Genomic DNA, 20077 nt, shown 5'->3' with positions numbered 1-20077 from the left:
CAATTTTTTTATTATTATTATTATAGGTCATGGTATATGCCAAATATACCATGACCTATCAAAAACAAAATGTATTTGGATCGGCCAAGCCATCGAGATTCATTTCATATTTAATGATATGCCGGCTACGATATTACATAGAGCCGTGTTTATCAATCTTTCGTAGGCTATGGAGCCCCACAAAGTATACCTAATTTCGGCAGAACCAGATGTGTTTTTTTTTTTTTTTTACTGCACAAGAATATTACAGAGTAAAAATAACCCAAAATTAACTAAATAAAATCTCACTCTTATTTACTCAGTTAATATTTATAAATAAATTCTGCAAAAATTTATTCTTCAACACAGAATCCCAAGTAATGACTACACACAGAGAACCAGTTGAAAAACTGACACTGAGTCATGCAGCTCAAACACTGAACTATGACATAAAATGACGTGGGAGCACACACACTGGGATAAAACTTGCCCAATAATCCAGAACACACAGTCTTCCCACTCTTCAGTACCATTCAAGAACGTTTCAGTCTAGTATGACCTTAATTATCCGAGCTTCTGATGTCTGATTAACAAAGCCAAACAGGCAAATGGGGGGGGGGGACAAATTTTAAGTTGTGTATATTACAGTGTATTGCTGAATCAATGAACAGGAACTCTGCCCAAACTTGTAATTCAACAGTGATCATCTTAATCTTTTTGGAAACTATTTCTTGGAAACATCCTTAGCATTAGTAGAGGCATATGATCCAAGAAAGCAAACTTATACATCAGCAAAAAAAAAAAAAAAAAAAATTCCCATTTCACCCATCCATTCACTCCAAAAGTTTGTCTAGTTCTTCCTTGAATTTATTTAAGCTATCAACATCCACAACAGATGGAAGTTTTTTCCAGTAATTAATCAGCCACCCACTGGCTAAAGGCAAATTATTAAGTGCTAATATACTAAATAAATAATAACAGCAGCAGCATCATAAATATAACAAGTTAGTTACTGTACACAATGTGCTACATTTCACACATATTGGCAAATAGTAATAATTCCTGATTTTAAAAAAAACACAGCAACAACTTTCATGTATGAGCCAAAAACATTTTATTTCTGCTCAACAGCTTTATTGCCCATTCATTCCTCCAATCCATGCAAGGCAACAAGCATAATATCCAGTACTTCAGCTACAATAACAGTAAATTATTATTAGTAGTAGTAGTAGCAACAGCATACAAAGCACCATATTTTTAAAAACAAATCTCCCATATCACCTGTCTATCCACTTCAATAATGTCTAGGTCTTCCTTCAATTCATTCAAGCTGCCTAATTCCACAACAGATGGAAGTTTTTTTTTACAATGATCAACCACCCACTGGCTGAAGGCAAATCTCCAAACAAATATATATCTATCCTGCAACCATCCTTCTCCAATTTTAAAATATGCTACCTCAAGTGTATAACCTAAGCAAGAGGATGAATGCTGTTAGCATTTATCTTGCTCAATCCATTCAAACCTTTAAACACTTCAATCAGATCACCTTGTAGGTACCTAGTGTCGAGACACTGCAATTTGCAGAACTGAAGCCTGTATTGGTAAGACCACCCTTTTCTTACCTTCGTCAATCTTGTTGCCCTTCTCTGCACCCGTTCCAGCAGCTCTACATCTTCCTAAAGTGAAGCCTCCAGAACTGTATGCAATACTCAAGATGCAACCCAACCACTGCCGTTTACAATGGATTAATCACATCCTCATCCCTGCTAGCAAAGTTCCAGCATATGACAGACAAACCTCATGACCTGTCCTGGCAGCTTGTCAGCATGCTCAGAGCACTTCATATCTGACTGCACGATTACCCTCTAGTTATTTTCCACTACTTTAAATGTAGTACCACACAGTTGGTACATTAATCCGGTATTACTGCTACCCATATGCAGTACCTTCCATTCATTAATGTTCAACTTCAACTGCCATTTCTGAGCTCATCTGTCTAATTTTATTAGACCTCATTGCAGTAGCACACCCAGAATACTGTCATTAACTATGTACCCTGCCAACCTTTATATCATCCGCAAAATTACACATTAAGCCTGATGCCTGATATACTTTCATCAATATCATTAATAAATAAATAAAAAAACCACACTAGGCCCAGCACTGAAACCTGGACGGCCTCCACTAATAACATTAGTCCATGAAGAGCAGTGTCCATTAAAAACGAAACTGTTGTTATCTGCAACTCAACCATCCCTTTATGCATAGCAGAAACTTGCCCTTAAATACCACACTGCACCAATTTGCATAGCAGTCTTATGTGCAACAGTATCAAATGCTTTCCTGAAATCCAAGTACTGTATATAATAACAAAATTATTTTTGCATCCAGTTACTTTGTTACTGCATCACAGTATCCAATCAGATTAGTCAGACAAGATAACACCTTAAAAAATCCATGCTATAACTGCAGTATAATTGCATTCCTGTCTAGATGGTCCTGCATTACTATTTTTAACCAGAGTCCATTTTACCTGGAACAGAAGTTAAGCTAACAATTCTGTAATTACTCGTGTCACCTTTTGATCCCCCTTTGTAAATTGGGGATACATTTGCACATCTCCAGTCCATAGGGACCTCGCCTAAATCCAAAGATGCTCTCATAATTATGACTAAGAGTTTTCTTACTTCCTTTGCTGCCTCCCTTAATATAAGGGGATACATTTCTTCCACCACAGGTGCCTTGTTTATGTTAAGCTTCAAAAATCTCTCTCTCTCTTCCACTTTCCTCTGAGTTATTACAAAATCATTTAGCTCCCTATTAGATTTTGATGAACTTCTGGCACTCCCCTCCCTAAAAAATTCCTTATGGGTGAATGTAGATGCAAATTAACTATTCAGTTTGTTAACAACCTGAGCAGGATCATTAACAGTTAAACAATCAACATCATATGGACCAATGTGATTCAAACCCCAGGGGCTCACATCTGGTAAGTATGGGCTTGGCACACCTAGGGTCCTGAGCTGGATATTATCTTTCTTTTTCTTGATGATGCCCTTCTACTACTCTCTCCAGAGGTAATTCAGAAATTTTTTTTTTTTTTTTTTGCCTGGTGCAGCATAAGCCTCAGGCTTCCTTGCACCATACGGCTAATAATAAACTCCTTCCTTCTGCTGTTAATATAAGTAAAGAAGTCTTTACTGCTTTTCTTGGCATTCTTTGCCAGAAACTGCTGCCTTAACTTGTCTAACCTCCTTTGTTACTTAATTACAAACTAGTATATATCTATCATAGTCTTCTGTGTCACCTGATAATTTATATGCATCCAAGGCAGTTTTTTTTCTCTGCCACAAGTGTCATCAGTTCATCTGAAATCCATTTAGATTTAACCTGAGACAGTATTTCTTAGTTGCCATAAAAAGTCTAGTAGCTGATATAATCACTTCCCTGAACTCTTCCAATGGATAGTCTATGTGATATGTGTGACAAAGAGAAATGATAATTGTTGGAATTCTATTGGTCTGAAGGGAAGAGTCAATAAATAGTGTAGTGCATGATAGCAGAATTGTAGTTTTTTAATTGTGGTAAATAGGTAGCTCAAAAGTTCTAGATTAGAACTTTTGAGGTATGTATTTAACACATGGCATATATCTTTTGTCATTAGCTGAGAATTTAATTAACAGATAAATTTATATCTATTATAACTAATTAATACCTTTAAAAATGTAGTGGTATATCATAATACATATAATATAAAACTTTATTGGGTAATTTATCTACATACATAATATAAACTTGCCAGCATAATACGTATTATTATTCAGGGGGCCCATCAAGCTCTCAGCTGCCTACTCTAATGCCACAGCATACACTTACATATCGGGCAACAAAGGAGAAATCCCTAAAGAAGAATGCTCCAGTCCCATGGGAGGTAGTTGTCTGCAACTCTATTCTCAGGAAAACAGAAAATATATTGTGCAAAAAGGATAAGCAGAATAGAAACAGGGCATGCCTGCCAGGGGCAAAAGTTGATAATGTTGAGCAGGTATATTTAAGGGCACAAAAGGTGGTATCTTGTACATGTTGGCACTAAAGATATTAAGAGTAGATCTGAGAACTTACTTAAAAAAGTAGGGCAACATTGAGAAAAAGTCTTGAGTTAGGATTAAATTTGAAAGTATTTGCAATTATACCCAGACAAAACATGACGAGAGCCTTGTCAATCAAGTTGGTCCTGTAGAGATTGTGCATGGGATATATTTTTCTCAGCATGATCTGTGCTTCTTAATAGGAGGGGACTGCATCTACACAGATGAGATACACTTAAATAGAAAGGCTGCAAGAATATTTGCTGATGCTATCTAGACAGTATTAGGTGGGTCAGCTAATTACTAACCTGGTTGAGGGGAGATACAAACACCACTAAATTAATAACAGCTACAAGCAGAGGTGAAAGTGATTCTTGTACTGCTTCTAACTGAAAATGCAGTAGCATGGAAAGAAAGGTGTCAGGGATTTCAAGGCCCGCTGAGGATCCTCATGGACCGAGAAAATACAGGCTGTGTTAAGGTAACTAAGAGTAAGAACAGTTAGGTGCACACATACTGTATTTAAATATACACTAGGAGCATAGTAAATATATTTGATGAATTTTAAGTACTGGTTAAATAGTCAAACGTAGATATTGTAGAGATACTGGAGAGATGTTGTCACTCAGACATAACAGATGAAGAATTTGAATATGGGGAATCCACTGTGTACAGAAAGGACAGACAGGGGAGGAGTAAAGCACATAAAATCTAAAACAGTGCATCCAGCTGACAATGCTGGCCAGTGCAACATTAAGTCAGCCTAGTATGACATAAGCACTGGGAAAACAAAAATAAGAGCAGAAGCGTATTATAGGCCTAATAACTGTGATGAATATAATGAACAACTATACAGAGAAATAGTGTGTCAGCAAATCAGAATGTCTTATAATGGGGGATTAAGTTTTCAGATACTGACTGAACTTTTAGATTGGTCATGCACATACTATCAAGACTTTTGTGATTTACCGAATGACTGTTTTCTACAACAGCATGTTAGAGGCATCGAGAGAGAGCAATACCCTTGATCTGATTATCAGCAACAATCTTCATGTTTTAAGAATCTGCAGATAAAAGAACCACTAGGGAGCAGTGATCACAGTATACTGACGTAGGATTAACTTTGATATGTAATTGCCATCAAAGGTAAAGGGAAGGGGTTTCATAAAAATAACTACAAAAATCTCAGATAGTTTTTAAATTCTTTACAGTGGAACAAAGTGATGATAAATTTTAAATGGGAAGCATTCCAAGAAATAATCACAGAATCTAATACACTTTTCATACCAACTAAGAAATACTGTTCAAGGATTAGACCTAAATGGTTGTCAGATTAACAAGACTCGTGGCCAGAGAATAAAAATGCATTAGATGCATATAAATTATGATTTCTTTGCATTATTTGGCAAAGTATGCAACAAAAAGCAGCAAAGACTTGCTTACTTTTATTAACTTAGAAGAAGGAAGGCATTAAATCAAATTGGTCCATATGATGTAGATGGTCTAACTCTTGACCCTGAGCATATTGCTGACAAACTGAATAGATATTTTGCAATTGCATTCACACAAAGATTTTTTTTGGGAAGGGAATGCCAGAAGATTATCAAGCTCTAACAGGGAGCTAAATCATTTTGTGATAACTGAGAGAAATTCTTGAAGCTAAAGATAAAAAAGTCACCTTGGGTAAATGAGATCTATCCAATTATATTAAGGGAGGCAGAAAAGGAGGTAAGCAAACCTTTAGCCATAATTATAAGAGCATCCTTGGATTCAGGTGAGGTCCCTATGGACCAGAGATGTGCAAATGTATCCCCAATTTACAAAGGGAATCAAAAGGGGACATGAGTAATTACTGACCTGTTAGCTTAAGTCCAGGAATGCAATTATGCTGCAGTCACAACATGGATTTGTTAAGGGGCAATCTTGTCTGACTAATCTGATTGAACACTGATGCAATAACGAAGGAACTGGATGCAAAAAATAATTCTGATATCATTTAATTAGATTTCACAAGAGCTTTTGCACTTAAAAATTGCTATACAAATTGGAGCAGCATGGTATTAAGCAAAAATTACTATTCTTTATAAACGGATGTTTGAATGAGAAATACAAAAAGAGTGATTATTAATGGACACTGCTTTTGATGGATTGATGTTATTAGTGGAGTCCCCCATGGTTCGGTGCTGGGCCCATTTTGTTTTCTGTACCAAATGATAATGATAGTGTATCAGGCTTAATGCCTAAGTTTGCAAATGATACAAAGGCTATCAGGGTGGATAATGACAATAATCAAGGTATATAGAAAAATTAGGCAAATGGGCTGAGAAATGGTAGTTAACATTGACGAATGAAAGGTGTGCATACACGTAGCAATAATATCAGATTTATGTACCAATTGTGTGGTACTACACCGATTGTAGTGGAAAATGAAGACACCTGGAGCTAATCGTGCAGTCTGATATGAAGTTCTCTGGCTGCCTGTCTGAGCAGTGCTGACTAGCAGCCAGAACAACTAACAGGGTTTTTCAAAGATAAACAAGAATTTTGCTAGTAGGGATAAAGAGGTGATTATCCCATTGTACAAGGCAATGGTCAGGCCACATCTTGAGTACTGCATACAGATCTGGAGGCCTCATTTTAGGAAGGATGTAGATCTGCTGGTATGGGTGCAGAGAAGGATAACGACGAGATTGGTGAGGGGGAACAAATGGGTGGACTTACCAAGAAAGGCTTCAGTTCTGCAAACTGCAGTGTCTGGAGACTATGCACCTGCAAGGTAATCTGACTGAAGAGATTTTGAGGTTTTGACTGGATTGAGCTAGCTCAATGCTGACTGCATTCTTCCCCTTGCTCAGACTACACATGAGGGAGTATAAATTCAAACTGAGGATGGATGGTTGAAAGATGGATGTACAGAGGTTGACTGTTGGTACAAACTTTCATTAGAGTCTGAATAAATTCAAGGAAGAACTACACAAACTACTGGAACTGTAGATGTGGGAAGTGGATTTTTTTTTTTTTTTTTTGCTGATGCTGTATAAAGCTTGCTTTCTTGCATCATTTGCCACTGCTAATACCAAATCATCCTAAAAGACTGAAATAAAATTCTGAGAAATCCATCCACTTGGAGTTGAGCTATTATATGCAAACAAACAGACAAAAAATAATAACTGCTGGATTTCTATTTGTTTGATTTTGATAAGAAAGTTAAATTTGGGATGGCTTGACAAATCTTTCTAAAAGAGCTAAATATAGAATTTAATGAAAATCAATCCATTATGAATTAAATTATTACATGCAGATGGATAGACAAACAGACATGGTAAACACAAAATGCACTTTAAATATATATGCTAACATGCCTAAAAAAGCAAACTTGTTAAGTGTTTTTTTTTTAAACTGTTTTATTAAGTGACAATAAAGAATAAAAATTTATTAATTTAATTCATTCTACATGTAATGCACATTTAATACATACTACTGTACTGTATTTTGTTTAATAAAATACTTTTTTAAAATTACTCTATACAGACTTTTTATGTCAATTACTGTAGGTATAAATACTATACATGAATAGATACATCCCAAATCCCTACAAAAAATTGGCTAAAAAGTTGTCATTCTATTATCCAAAAGTGATTTTATCTTATTCACAATAATAATGGTCCCAATTTGTATAATATACTGAAATTTGAGTTTCCCTGAGAACTTACACACAAACATGTTTATTAAGTACCTAGGTAAAATTTATCCTAAATATACTAAGCCATTAGGTACACACACACACATATGAAAACTTGAGATTTTGGGATACATGTAGGGTATGAAGTAACCCCATACATAAATGTATTTATTATTAACCTAGGAAGCTATAATAAGAAATAAGCAACAGATATATTTTGACAAGTATTTTTTTGAAAGCAGTGCCAGTACTTTTTAGTACCATTCATTCTTCAAGCAAAAAGCCAAACAGTTACAAAAACAGAAACAGGGCACCTGACTAGTCCTCACATGCAATTTCTGTACGAAAACCATAAAAAAAAAAAAAAATGCTTGAGAAATTATTACAGTAAAAGTTTAACTCCATTTAGGGCAGTAGAATAAATTTCGAATTTAAAATCATCAATTAATGGTTAACAGGGGAATGTTGTTTTCGAGATACCACTGATCCTTTAAAAACCATTACATGACCAGCCACTTAACAGCTGTAAAAAGGGTCAAGTGATTTGATGCAGATTTTATTGAGTGAAATAACGCCCAGGACTAATTAGGAATAGGATATCCCTATTGTTATCATGCAAATGTTTTTGTCTCCACCCCCACACAAAGTATTTCAAGATGAATATACTACTTATAATTCTATAATATAATTTCTGTCCATTGCTCGCTAATCACAGGATCAAATTTTGTGTGTTGCTCACTAATCATAGGACAAAATTTATAATTTCAAAAAATGAAATTATGCATCAAAACAATTTAGTCATGTTAAAGTGACCTATGAAAACAGAATAATAAAATTGCAGATGAAATCAGCAAATTTCCTTACCTAAGATAAAATCAAGAAAAAAAAAAAAAGTTAACAGATTTTGGACCAGAATTACTGCTAAATATAGTGATGTTCTTTTATATCTGAACTGCTATGACTTTATATGGTCATTCCAGAGTATAAACAGAATACTTATTTATGAAAAAAAAAAAAAAAAGAAAGAAAAGAATGTTTGTCTAGTTCTGCCTTGAATTTATTTTAACTGTCTACTTCCACAATGACAGATGGAAATTTGTTCCAACAATCAACCACCTGCTGGCTAAAGGTAAATTACCACACATCTATTCTACAATTGTCTTTCCTCTTGAATTTATGATCCCCTCAGGTTCGTGATATGAGCAAGAGGAAGAATCCCATCAGCATTGAGCCTGCTCATACCATTCAAGGCCTTAAGTTCTTGGTAAGAACATCCCTTTGTTTCCCTCACCAACACCCATACCAGCAAATCTACATCCTTCCTAAAATGAGGCCTCCAGACCTGTATGCATTACTCAACATGCGACCCTACACAACTAACAGCAATTTGTGCTTCACCTACTCCATCCATGAAATCCTAATAACTGTTGAAAATGGGTTCTTTAAATTAGTTGTAGAAATGTCTGTTAATTATCAAACAATTAGTTAGTAAAAATTTGTGGTTAAACCTAATTACATGGTAACTGGCATGTCATGAAGAGACATTGACAGTAATTTCACTTTACTGCTGCAACCCCAGGGCTTCTGGCTTGGCACACCCAGGGTCCTGGAGCTAGATATCATCATTCTTCTCTTTTTTGGTGATTTCTCCCCCCCACTCCTCTCTCTCAGGGTAATTCAGAATTTTTTTTTTTTTTGCTGGTGAAACATAAGCCTCTGGCTTCCTTGCGCCATATGGCTAATAATAATAATAATAATAATAATAATAATAATAATAATCTTTCCTCCAATCAATTATTCTCTTTGGCTTCAAGACATCAATGCACAGTCTAGAATCAAACTGCTCATGTGTGCACTTCAAGTTTCACACAGCAAGCACTGCTGTTAATGATTTGTACTCCTTGAATCAAAGTGTAGGTAGAAGGGTGTGATTTTTTTAATTTGTATTTACTTTCTGACAGAGCTAAAGTTAGTTTTAATTTTCAAAAATTAGTTTAAAATATGTTTTTAATATAGAACACTGATTTTTCATGGTTCTGTTTATAAAAGATTAAAATTAGAAGTGACATCACAAAATTGTTAATTTTTAACAATTTTGAATTATATTTTGTTGATTTTTCATTTTGCAGGCACAGGAGTTTTACTTTTTTGCACAACCAGTGCAGGGATAATTATACTCATCATAGTCATTTGGCCTATAACAACTTCTATCCGTACTTTTGTTTTTTTTCAATACTTATGGTACAACAAACTGATTCAACATTATGCTGCCCACCCATGTCAATTGTTTGCAATGTCTTTGATTCTATATACAGTACTTAAACAGGAGCATATTTTGTTCCACCCCTTCCTTCCCTATACATCCTTCCCATAAATATTGTACTCTCCATATTATTCAAATTCCACATCCCTTCTCCTATGTCCGAGTGGCAGCATGTGTCTGGCATTCTTGTAATGTCCACCTTTGATGACCTCACCGATACTTCAAATTCCTCAAATGCATTAACATTAGTAGAGGCATATGATAACAGAAAGCAAGATTGTACAGCATCAGCCAAAAAAAAAAAAAAACCCCTTCCCATTTCACCTATCCATTCACTCCAAAAGCTTGTCTAGTTCTACCTTGAATTTATTTAAGCTGTCAACTCCACAACGACAGATGGAAGCTTGTTCTGGCAATCAACCACCCGTGGGCTAAAGGCAAATTTCCACACATCTATTCTATAATTGCCTTCCTTCAATTTGGATTTATGCCCACTCAGGTGAGTAATCTGAGCAAGAGGAAGAATCCCATCAGCATTCATCTTGCTCAAACCATTCAAGCCGTTGTACACCTCAATCAGATCACTTTGCTTGTGCCTAGTCTCCAGACACTGCAATTTGCAGAACTCAAGCCTTTCTTGGTAACAACAACCCTTTGTTCCACTCACCAATCTCGTTTCCCTCCCCCGTACACATTCCAGCAGCTCTACATACTTCTTAAAATGGGGCCTCCAGACCTGCATGCAGTACTCAAGGTGTGGCCTGACCATTACCTTATACAAGGGGATAATCACCTCCTTATGCCTGCTAGCAAAATAGTAGTGGCATGTTATGCAAGAAAGCAAGTGTATGAGCTTATGCAGCATCAGCCAAAAAAAATTCCTGTATATCATTGACAAGACCCCATGTGCTACTCTTGCAGCCTGTCTGCACTGCTCAGAAAATTTCACATCTGACTTCACAATTATCCCCACATCTTTTTCATTCTCGACTTCCGTGAGTGAAGTACCTCACAGTTGGTATGTCACTCTGGGGTTACTGCTACCCAATATGCAGTACTTGCCATTTGTCAATGTATTCACTATACTCCTTAGCATTAATTTCAATGCAAGTATATGTGCACCTGTTTTTGCTCCTTGTAACTCTAACACATCTCATGTGGGCCATCAGCAGACCTTGTAATCTCCCATCCACTGATTTCCTGGCTGCAGCATTTCTCAACAGAAGCAGAGAAATAATCAATTTCATGTCTGCTTACTGCTGCTGTTAAACTATTAGTTTGTATATATTCAAGCTAGCAGTTTTCTGATCCACTTAACACTGCCTCGATAGCATCAACAAATATTCTTGCACTCCTTCCATTTAAGTGTATCCCATTCCTGTAGAAACAGTCTCTGTTGCTAACAAGTCCAGATCATGCTGAGAATAATTCTACCCACTGAAACTTGTACAGTCTCTCCACTGCCAAAATGGTTCACAAGGGCTCTCAACATAATGTTGCTGTTGGGTTATAGGAACATTAGCAACTAAGGTCATGTTGTTCCATGTATATTGTCTGTAAACTGCATGTGTTCTGAGGTTGATTTTTGGTTTGTTCAACAAAAAACTATGCTACCCTCACCTGAAACCAACTAACTCAACCATGTTGTGATAACGGCCCATAAAAATTCCTCTCGTCATCGATGGGACTCGAACCCAGGTCTTTTCCACCCGATGTGGGGAGGGAGGACAGCGATTCTACTAACTGCACTACCCGTGAGAGAAGCATAATATGTACTCCCTCCTATTGTGTCTAGGTAGAATTGCAGACATCTTCAATTTTAATCCTAACTCATGACTTTATCTCAACATTGCCCTGTACTTGTTAAATAACTACTTAGATCTCCTACTCTTAACATCATTAGTACCAATGTACATAATATCACCTTTTGTGTCCTTAAAAGATGATTGCTACGATACATCAGACTTTTGCTTCTGGCAGCTATACTCTAGTTCTACTACACCTATCTTTTTACAAAATGTTTCCTATAACAACAGATTCTCCAACAATGGTTACTTTCTGTTGGGTCTTCTGTAGGACCTTTCTGCTGTGGAGGATTTTGATTGCAATTGTGTAAAAATGATTTTTAGATCCTAAATTTAACCAATAATAACAAAGAAAAATAAATGGGTTTTAGCAGAAAGTTTTATAGTTAAATCAAAAACAGCAATAATTACGTTATGTTATATTTAAATACACACATACATTTCTTACATACTCTAGTTCTACTACACCTATCTTTTTACAAAATGTTTCCTATAACAACAGATTCTCCAACAATGGTTACTTTCTGTTGGGTCTTCTGTAGGACCTTTCTGCTGTGGAGGATTTTGATTGCAATTGTGTAAAAATGCTTTTTAGATCCTAAATTTAACCAATAATAACAAAGAAAAATAAATGGGTTTTAGCAGAAAGTTTTATAGTTAAATCAAAAACAGCAATAATTACGTTATGTTATATTTAAATACACACATACATTTCTTACATAAATTTCAAATATACAAAGTCTTGCCAGGGTGGGAGGGACCAAAATCTCATGGTGCATGAGGTGAGGGGGGAAAGTGATTCAAATGCAGCAGTGTCCAAATTTATTAATTTACTAGTATTCTGATTTATGAAAAAATAATAATAAAAACGTATAGTTCATTACATACAGTCCCCCCTTTTGCATCAAGATTGTCCTGATCCAGTAAAGTTGGCAAGTAAATATTTATGACAATTGTTAATTAAGAACTAAAATGCTTTTCATTCTAAATAAAAAAATAATATTAATAATAACAATAATAAAACATTAAGCCTCAAGTACAAATGATTAGATGCTATGGATCCAGTTACATTAAGATATTTATTAACCAAGTATGCTATATATATATATCTCACATAACATGCTAGTTTCAATTTAAGAATAGTCAGTTAAACGTGCACTTACACGACATGAAAACTAATATCATTTCTGTCTTCGAAAAGCATCGATCGGCAAGTGTTTACAGACATCCCCTCCTGACAGCAGGCACATTTGCACAACAGCAGAGTACACACAGGAGCACATATTTAAATACGTGTTGTTAGAATACGAGTATAAAACCCAGAGGCGAAGAGCATCCAGAAAGACATTTTAATAGAAGATGTTTTATATAAATTAAATGGGGGAAGAAGATAAATATTTAAGCCTAACGAGTAAAAGCATTGCAGCAACAGAGGCACCAGGTAAGGAACCTTAGGAGTGGCAGCACAACCGGTTAGCAACGGGTGGACGACCGGAAGTCGCGCCCTCTATGAGACGTTCTCTTAACTGAATGTGACATACACTTTGGCGACGTATTGCGTAGTAATACTGAAAGGGAATCATAACGCACCAACGGGAATATACTTGCAATGGGGACTGCAAATGCATATATTACTTCCAAACTGCGAAAACAATTAGACAAAACTTATAATACCAATTTGGATTTCTAAAAGCTAAGTAACTTCCGAAGGAACCTTTTAAATAAGTAATAAAAGTGGCACAAGGTTATAATGTGCTTCTTTAAAAGCCATAACCAAACCAGGACTAGGCTATGAAAGGACTAAAATGACATGGGCGCAGCTCTTTGCGGGGCGGACAATCGTAGCTGTATTAAAAAAAAAAAAGAACGATTCCAATAAGCATTATAATTCTTTCAAATTTCGACATGGTGCGAAAATATTTAGTCCCAGCTCTGTCACATTTAAAAAAAAATAAAAATATATGCATGGGTATATCAGCTGAAACAATAAGACAGAAACTGGAATTCCTCAATACAGGTAATACTATACTGAATAACTCTGATAGAGATGTTAGACCGCCAGATTCATGTGAGCAGATGAATTCCCCTTAAATTTATACATTTATATTTCTCCATATGCAGAAATTCACCAATAACCTCCAGCTAAAACAAACAATTAACCCCAGTGGCTCACATCTGGTGAGTATGGGCTTGGCACACCCAGAGTCTTGAGCTGGATATCATCGTTCTTCTCTTTCTTGGTGATTCCCTTCTACTTTTGACTCTCTCTCTCTCAGAGAGAACTCAGGGAATTTTCTTTTTTTTTTTTTTTTTTTTTGGCTGGTGCCGCATAAGCCTCAGACTTCCTTGCACCATGCAGTTAATAAAAAAAAATGTCGAGTTATGAGTTACCCAAAGGCAGCTCATAGATCCAAGTATAATGTCTGTAAATTGCACATGTTCTGTGGTTGTTTACTTGTTTTGTTAGACAAAACAAAAAAAAAAAAAAGGAAAGAAAAGAAAAGAAAAGAAAAACGAGTTTTCAGGGGAGGGGGATTTCTACCTGCAGATCAACTAACTTGGCCACAGTATGAAAAAGCCTATAGAATTTCATCGTGTCGTTAACAGGATTCGAAATAAAAATAATATATTTTAAATTGGATTCCTTTTCCACGCGGTGCTGGAGGCACTCATAATCACTGTACAATCCGCAAGGGCCTATCTCTCATTTATGGTAAAACAAACATATGCTTGTGAAAAAATATCTGCCACGACATGACTAGGTGGCTGTACAAATCTAATTCGGATATTTGGCAACTGTTTTAAAACGACAAAAAAAAAAAAAAAAAAACTAATAATTATGTACGTAGGCAGGGGATGTCGAGAACCAGCTATAGTCCTGGGATACCTCACTGAACCCGCTCTCAAATTCTCCTTTCCTATAACTTACGGCAGTGAAAATGTGCATAATTTAGAGAGCAATACACCTCGACCAACCAAAAAAAGACCAAATTATGATATTAGGGTCCCCCGTAAATGATTACATCGACCCATATATTTATTTTGTCTGTAAATTGCGTGTGTTCTCTAGTCGATTTGCCTGTTTTGCTGGACGAAAAAACCCCAGTTTCTGGGGGGGGGGAGAAACCTTGCTATCTACACCTGAGACCAACTAACTCAGCCACAGAGTGAAAAAAGCCCACTAAAGCTCCTCCCGTCATCGACGGGATTCGAACCCGGGCCTTTTCCACCCGGCGTGGAGAGGACGGTGACGATACCACACAGACTAATACACCTCGACCAATAACACCCATGCGAAATGTACAGAGGAGCTGCAAGATACACCGTATTAGTTTTAAATGTGGCATTTAATAAATAAAAGGTCCCGCGACCTCGACCACACACATGGTGCCAGCACTGTATCATGTTTCTGGTCGAGATTGGGGACAGCTTTGGTTAATCAAACCTAAGAACTGAAATGGACTTGAGTAGAGCATACAGCTCGAAGACATGAGGACAGGTAGACTAAGAAAATAACAGAATGCTATCCAAGAGGAGCGAAAATAAAACCAGGAAGACAACAACGGAGATGGCCAGATGAAATTCAAGAGTTGGTGGGCAGTAAGTGGATGGCCATTGCACAAAACATAAGGAACTGGAGAGGCCTTCATCTTGCAGTGGATAGAAAATGGCTCATGATGATGATTTTTCAAACCTTAAAGTTGACAAATATTTATGCTGAAAACATTAGGGAACCAAGTATATACTTCTATAACAAAGGCATCCATTGAGAAAACCGTACTGGTTTACCAAAACTTAAGCAGCTATCACAAATGGAAGACATAATGGTAACATTACATAATGGTAACATAACGGAAGACATGGGACTATTCAACACGAACTTTTCTAGTAGGTGCTCTTTAGTGAAAACTACGAAGGGTGATCATTTAATTCGCGGACTGGTACAAAAAAAAATCAAATTATTTTAGGGTTGCCCGTAATTAAATACATTAACCCGTATTTTTGTAATCTGTAAATTGCGTATGTTCTATGGTTGATTTGCCTGTTTTGCTGGACGAAAAAACCCCAGTTACTGGGGAGAAAAACCTTGCTATCTACGCCTGAGACCAACTAACTCAGCCACGGAGTGAAAAAAGCCTATTAAAGTTCCTCGCGTCATCGACGGGATTCGAACCCAGGCCTTTTCCACCCGTTGTGAGGAGGACGGTGACGATACCACTGTGCTACCCGCGCAGACTCGCGGACTGGTACAAGATCTTATATTAATTTTCATCATCTGAATCTTCTGTGAATTTCTCCTTCTCGAAATACTCTTCCTTGAACTTTACACACTTTCGCCACCGTCGTACCCACGCATTAAATGCTTCTTGCAGGTCACAACGGAAGCAATTCGCAGTCTTTTGGAAAGATTGGAAATGTGCTTTCGTAGTGACTCTGCGAGCATCGTTGTGTCGGACAAGAAAAACGCTTGCCTTTCAGAGCTTTCTTCAGACATAGAAACAGGAAGAAACGTGGAAACATGATATTGCCAAGGGGGAATGTCTTTGTGTGAGCGCGATGTAAGAAGTGTGAGGAAATCAGGCGAGAACTCAGCGTTCTTATGGGCCTATATGAGGGCTTGAAGGACAGGGTGGATGCCGTCGAATGATCTAAATTGAGGGGGCCCATGTCTAAATTGAAGGAGGCACCGGTGGGTTGGTCTCTCACACACACTACCAAGGCTTTTGTGGATGATTGTTTTCTACATCAGAATGTTCAGGAGACAACTAGAGGGAGTAATACTCTTTATCTGATTATCAGTAATGATTCTTCATGCATTAAGAATCTGCAGATAAAGGAACCCTGGGTGGCAGTGATCACAGTGTGCTGAAGTGGGATTTACTCAAAGAGGTAACTACCATCAGGGATAAAGGGAAGAGTTTTTGCTTTCGTAAAGGCGACTACGGTGGTCTGAGACGGTATTTAAATTCTATACGGTGGCACCAACTGATGATGTTACCAACAGCAAATTCAAAATGGGAGGCATTCAAAGAATTAATCTTGGAAACTACTAGGCTTTACATACCAACTAAGAAATATCGTTCAAGGTTTACGCCTAAATGGATGTCAGCTGAATTAATGAGATGTCTAGCAGAGAAGAAAAATGCATGGGATACATATAAATTAACGGGTGACATGGAAGCCTATGATAGATATAAGCTGGTCTGTAACCAAGTCACAAAGGAGATTAGGCAAGCAAAGGCTTGCCTATGAGAAATCTTCGGCAAAGGATGCAAAGAAAAACAGCAAAGAGTTCTTTACCTATGTAAAGTCTAGAAGCAAAGGGGTGAATCAATTGGTGCACTGGATATTATGGTTCAACTGTTGATGATCCTTCTCAGGCGGCTAACAAACTAAATGAGTGTTTTGCATCTACATTCACACAAGGAGTTATTCAGGGAGGGGAATGCCAGCGGTGAATTAAACTCTCACAGTGAGCTAGATGATTTTGTAATAACTGAGAGGAAAGTGGAGGAGAAATTGTTGAAGATAAACATAAAAAAGGCACCCGGGTCGGCTGGGATCTATCCAATTATATTAAAGGAGGCAGCAAAGGATGTAAGCAAACAAGTAGCCATAATAATGAGAGCTTCCTTGGACTCAGGGGAGGAACCAATGGACTGGCGATGTTCAAATGTGACCCCAATTCGCAAAGGAGGATCAAAGCACGACACAAGTAATTACAGACCTGTTAGTTTAACTTGTTCCAGATAAATTAATGGAGGCACTGCAGGATCATCTTGAGAAGACTTCAGTTATAGCTCGGACACAGCATTGTTTTGTTAAGAGGAAGTCTTGTCTAACCAATGTGATTGGATACTATGATGTAGTCACAAAGGAACTGGATGCAAAGAATAATTTTGATATCATATATTTGGATCTTAGAAAGGCTTTTGATATTGTTGCACATGGAAGACTGCTGCGCAAATTGGAGCAGTGTGGCATTGAAGGCAAACTGCTGCTATGGATAAAGGGATGGTTGCGTGGAGGAAGACAGAGAGTGGTAATCAATGGACACTTCTCATCGTGGACTAATGTTATTAGCAGAGTTCTCCAGGGTTCAGTGTTGGGTCCATTATTGTTTTCTGTATTCATTAATAATATTGATGATAGTATATCAAGCTTAATGTCCAAGTTTGCAGACAATACGGAGGTTGGCAGCATTGTTAAGGGCACAAATGACAGTACGCTGCTGCTGCAACAGGATCTAGGAACGTTGAGCAGATGGGCTTAGAGGTGGCAAATGAAATTTAATATTGACAAATGTAAAGTACTACATATGGGAAGCAGTAACCCCAGAGTAATATATAAACTCTGTGGTATTATACTGACAGTGGTAGAGAATGAAAAGGACCTGGGGGTAATTATGCAGGCAGATATAACATTTTCTGAGCAGTGCAGACGGCCTGCAAGAGTAGCTCATGGTGTTTTGTCAATGATATTCAGGAATTTTTCTAGCAGGGATAAGGAGGTGATTATCCCCTTGTATAAGGCAATGGTCAGGCCACACCTTGAGTACTGTATACAGGTCTGGAGGCCTCATAAGAAGGATGTAGAGCTGTTGGAACGAGTACAGAGAAAGGTAACAAGATCAGTGAATGGAACGAAGGGTTGCTTTTACGAAGAAAGGCTTAAGTTTTGCAGATTACAGTATCTTGAGACTAGGCACTTGCGAGGTGATCTGATTGAGGTGTATAAATCCTTAAATGGTTTGAGCATGGTCAATGCTGATGGGATTATTCCTCTTGCTCAGAATAATCACCTGGGAGGGCATAAATTCATATTGAGGAAAGACAGTTGTAGGATAGATGTGCAGAAGTTTGCGTTTAACCAGCGGGGAGTTGATTGGCGGAATAGACTTCCATCGTTTGTTGTGGAAGTTGATAGCCTAAATAAATTTAAGAGTGAGCTGGACAGGTATTTGGAACGAACGGAGTGGTGAAATGGGAGCGGGGTTTTTTTATTTTATTTTTTTTTTTTTTGGCTGATGCTGCATAAGCTTGCTTTCTTGCATCATATGCCTCTACGAATGCTAATGCTAAGTCCAGTGAATAATGGGGATGTGGCAGAACCTCGGCACCTAAGGCAGCAATCACTGCCTGCACAGTATTAGCTGTATGGTGCTTAGCACTGATTGGAGAAACCATGTCACATAGGAAATGGCCGTCCTACCAAGATATCATTGCCATACGCTTCATTCATATCTTTAACCGTTTCCGATGCATTTAAATCCAGTCTGAAACGCGGCTAAAAAAAAACAAAAAACTCTTAACGCAACACTAGTTTGACAAGTACTGGCATGCACACAGAGTCTGCTCAGTGGCAATCAGATAGAGCGCCTGTAACGGCAGTTATGGAAAGTCTGCGAGGTAAACATAAGGTGGACAACCATGGACTGGGGTTGAAGCCCGTGACTGCTGAATACGATTAACATTTGTATTGATTGGTGTATTGTAAACTCCTCTGACCTGGTAGTCGTGCCGAAGTATAAACAAGAACATTTTTATAAAATCTTGCACCAGTCCGCGAATTAAATGATCACCCCTCGTACAAGATAACACTTATAACAACGGCAAAACACAGACTGCACATACACAAACGATGGGTCAAGAGGGAGTTTTTAAATCATATGTCAATTTCTGGTCAGCAGAAACATGTCCTCTTCCCCCCCCCCTTTTTCCCCAACTATTAACTTTCAGCGATTGTGCTTCCTACTGATGATGCTATTAAGAAACAGATGTTAATCATGGCCTCTAATACAAAAGTGATTTGCAATGTACCAACAGCAGAAGCTGCTAAAATGAGTGTTCATACTGTGATCAGTAGGTTGACGTTGAATGATCTGATCATATATTACAGTACTGGACACGTTTATACCAGTCTGCTTTAGAGAATTTCCATTAAACTCAACTGTCTACTGATAAGGTTCTGTGCGTGCAAAGTTCGCAAATTATAGTGAAACGATCGCTATTTAAGGAACTATCTAAACCTCTAGAAAAAATGTAGGGGAACATATCGACAGGTCAATAGCCGAGGTTGAACCTTTAAAATAATTTAAAATAAATTTTCTGTTTATACTCCGGGACGACCGAAAGGTCAGAGGAGTTTACAAGATACACAGAATACAAGAAACAGCACCGCATTCAGCAGTCACGGGCTTGAACCCCGGTCACTCAAGGCACGTGTACTTATGCACCCGCGCGCCTGACCACTAGGC

General features: G+C 37.5%; 1 protein-coding gene across 3 annotated transcripts in view; it reads right to left on the bottom strand.

The window, feature by feature from the left end:
- LOC150075131 (uncharacterized) overlaps positions 1-13330 on the bottom strand; it is a 215691-nt gene extending 202361 nt beyond the window's left edge. For all 3 annotated transcript variants that reach the window (XM_090388846.1, XM_090388847.1, XM_090388848.1), the window contains exon 1: positions 12984-13330. The gene's annotated coding sequence lies outside the window, so the exon portion shown is untranslated. The remainder of the gene's footprint in view (positions 1-12983) is intronic.
- Between the last annotated feature and the right edge of the window lie 6747 nt (positions 13331-20077).

This window comes from Mastigoproctus giganteus, chromosome 14 (genome assembly GCF_048544385.1).
Source record: "Mastigoproctus giganteus isolate SK-2022 chromosome 14, ASM4854438v1, whole genome shotgun sequence".
In the NCBI taxonomy this organism is placed as follows: Eukaryota; Metazoa; Arthropoda; class Arachnida; order Uropygi; family Thelyphonidae; genus Mastigoproctus; species Mastigoproctus giganteus.
This window is presented reverse-complemented; position numbering and strand designations above follow the sequence as displayed.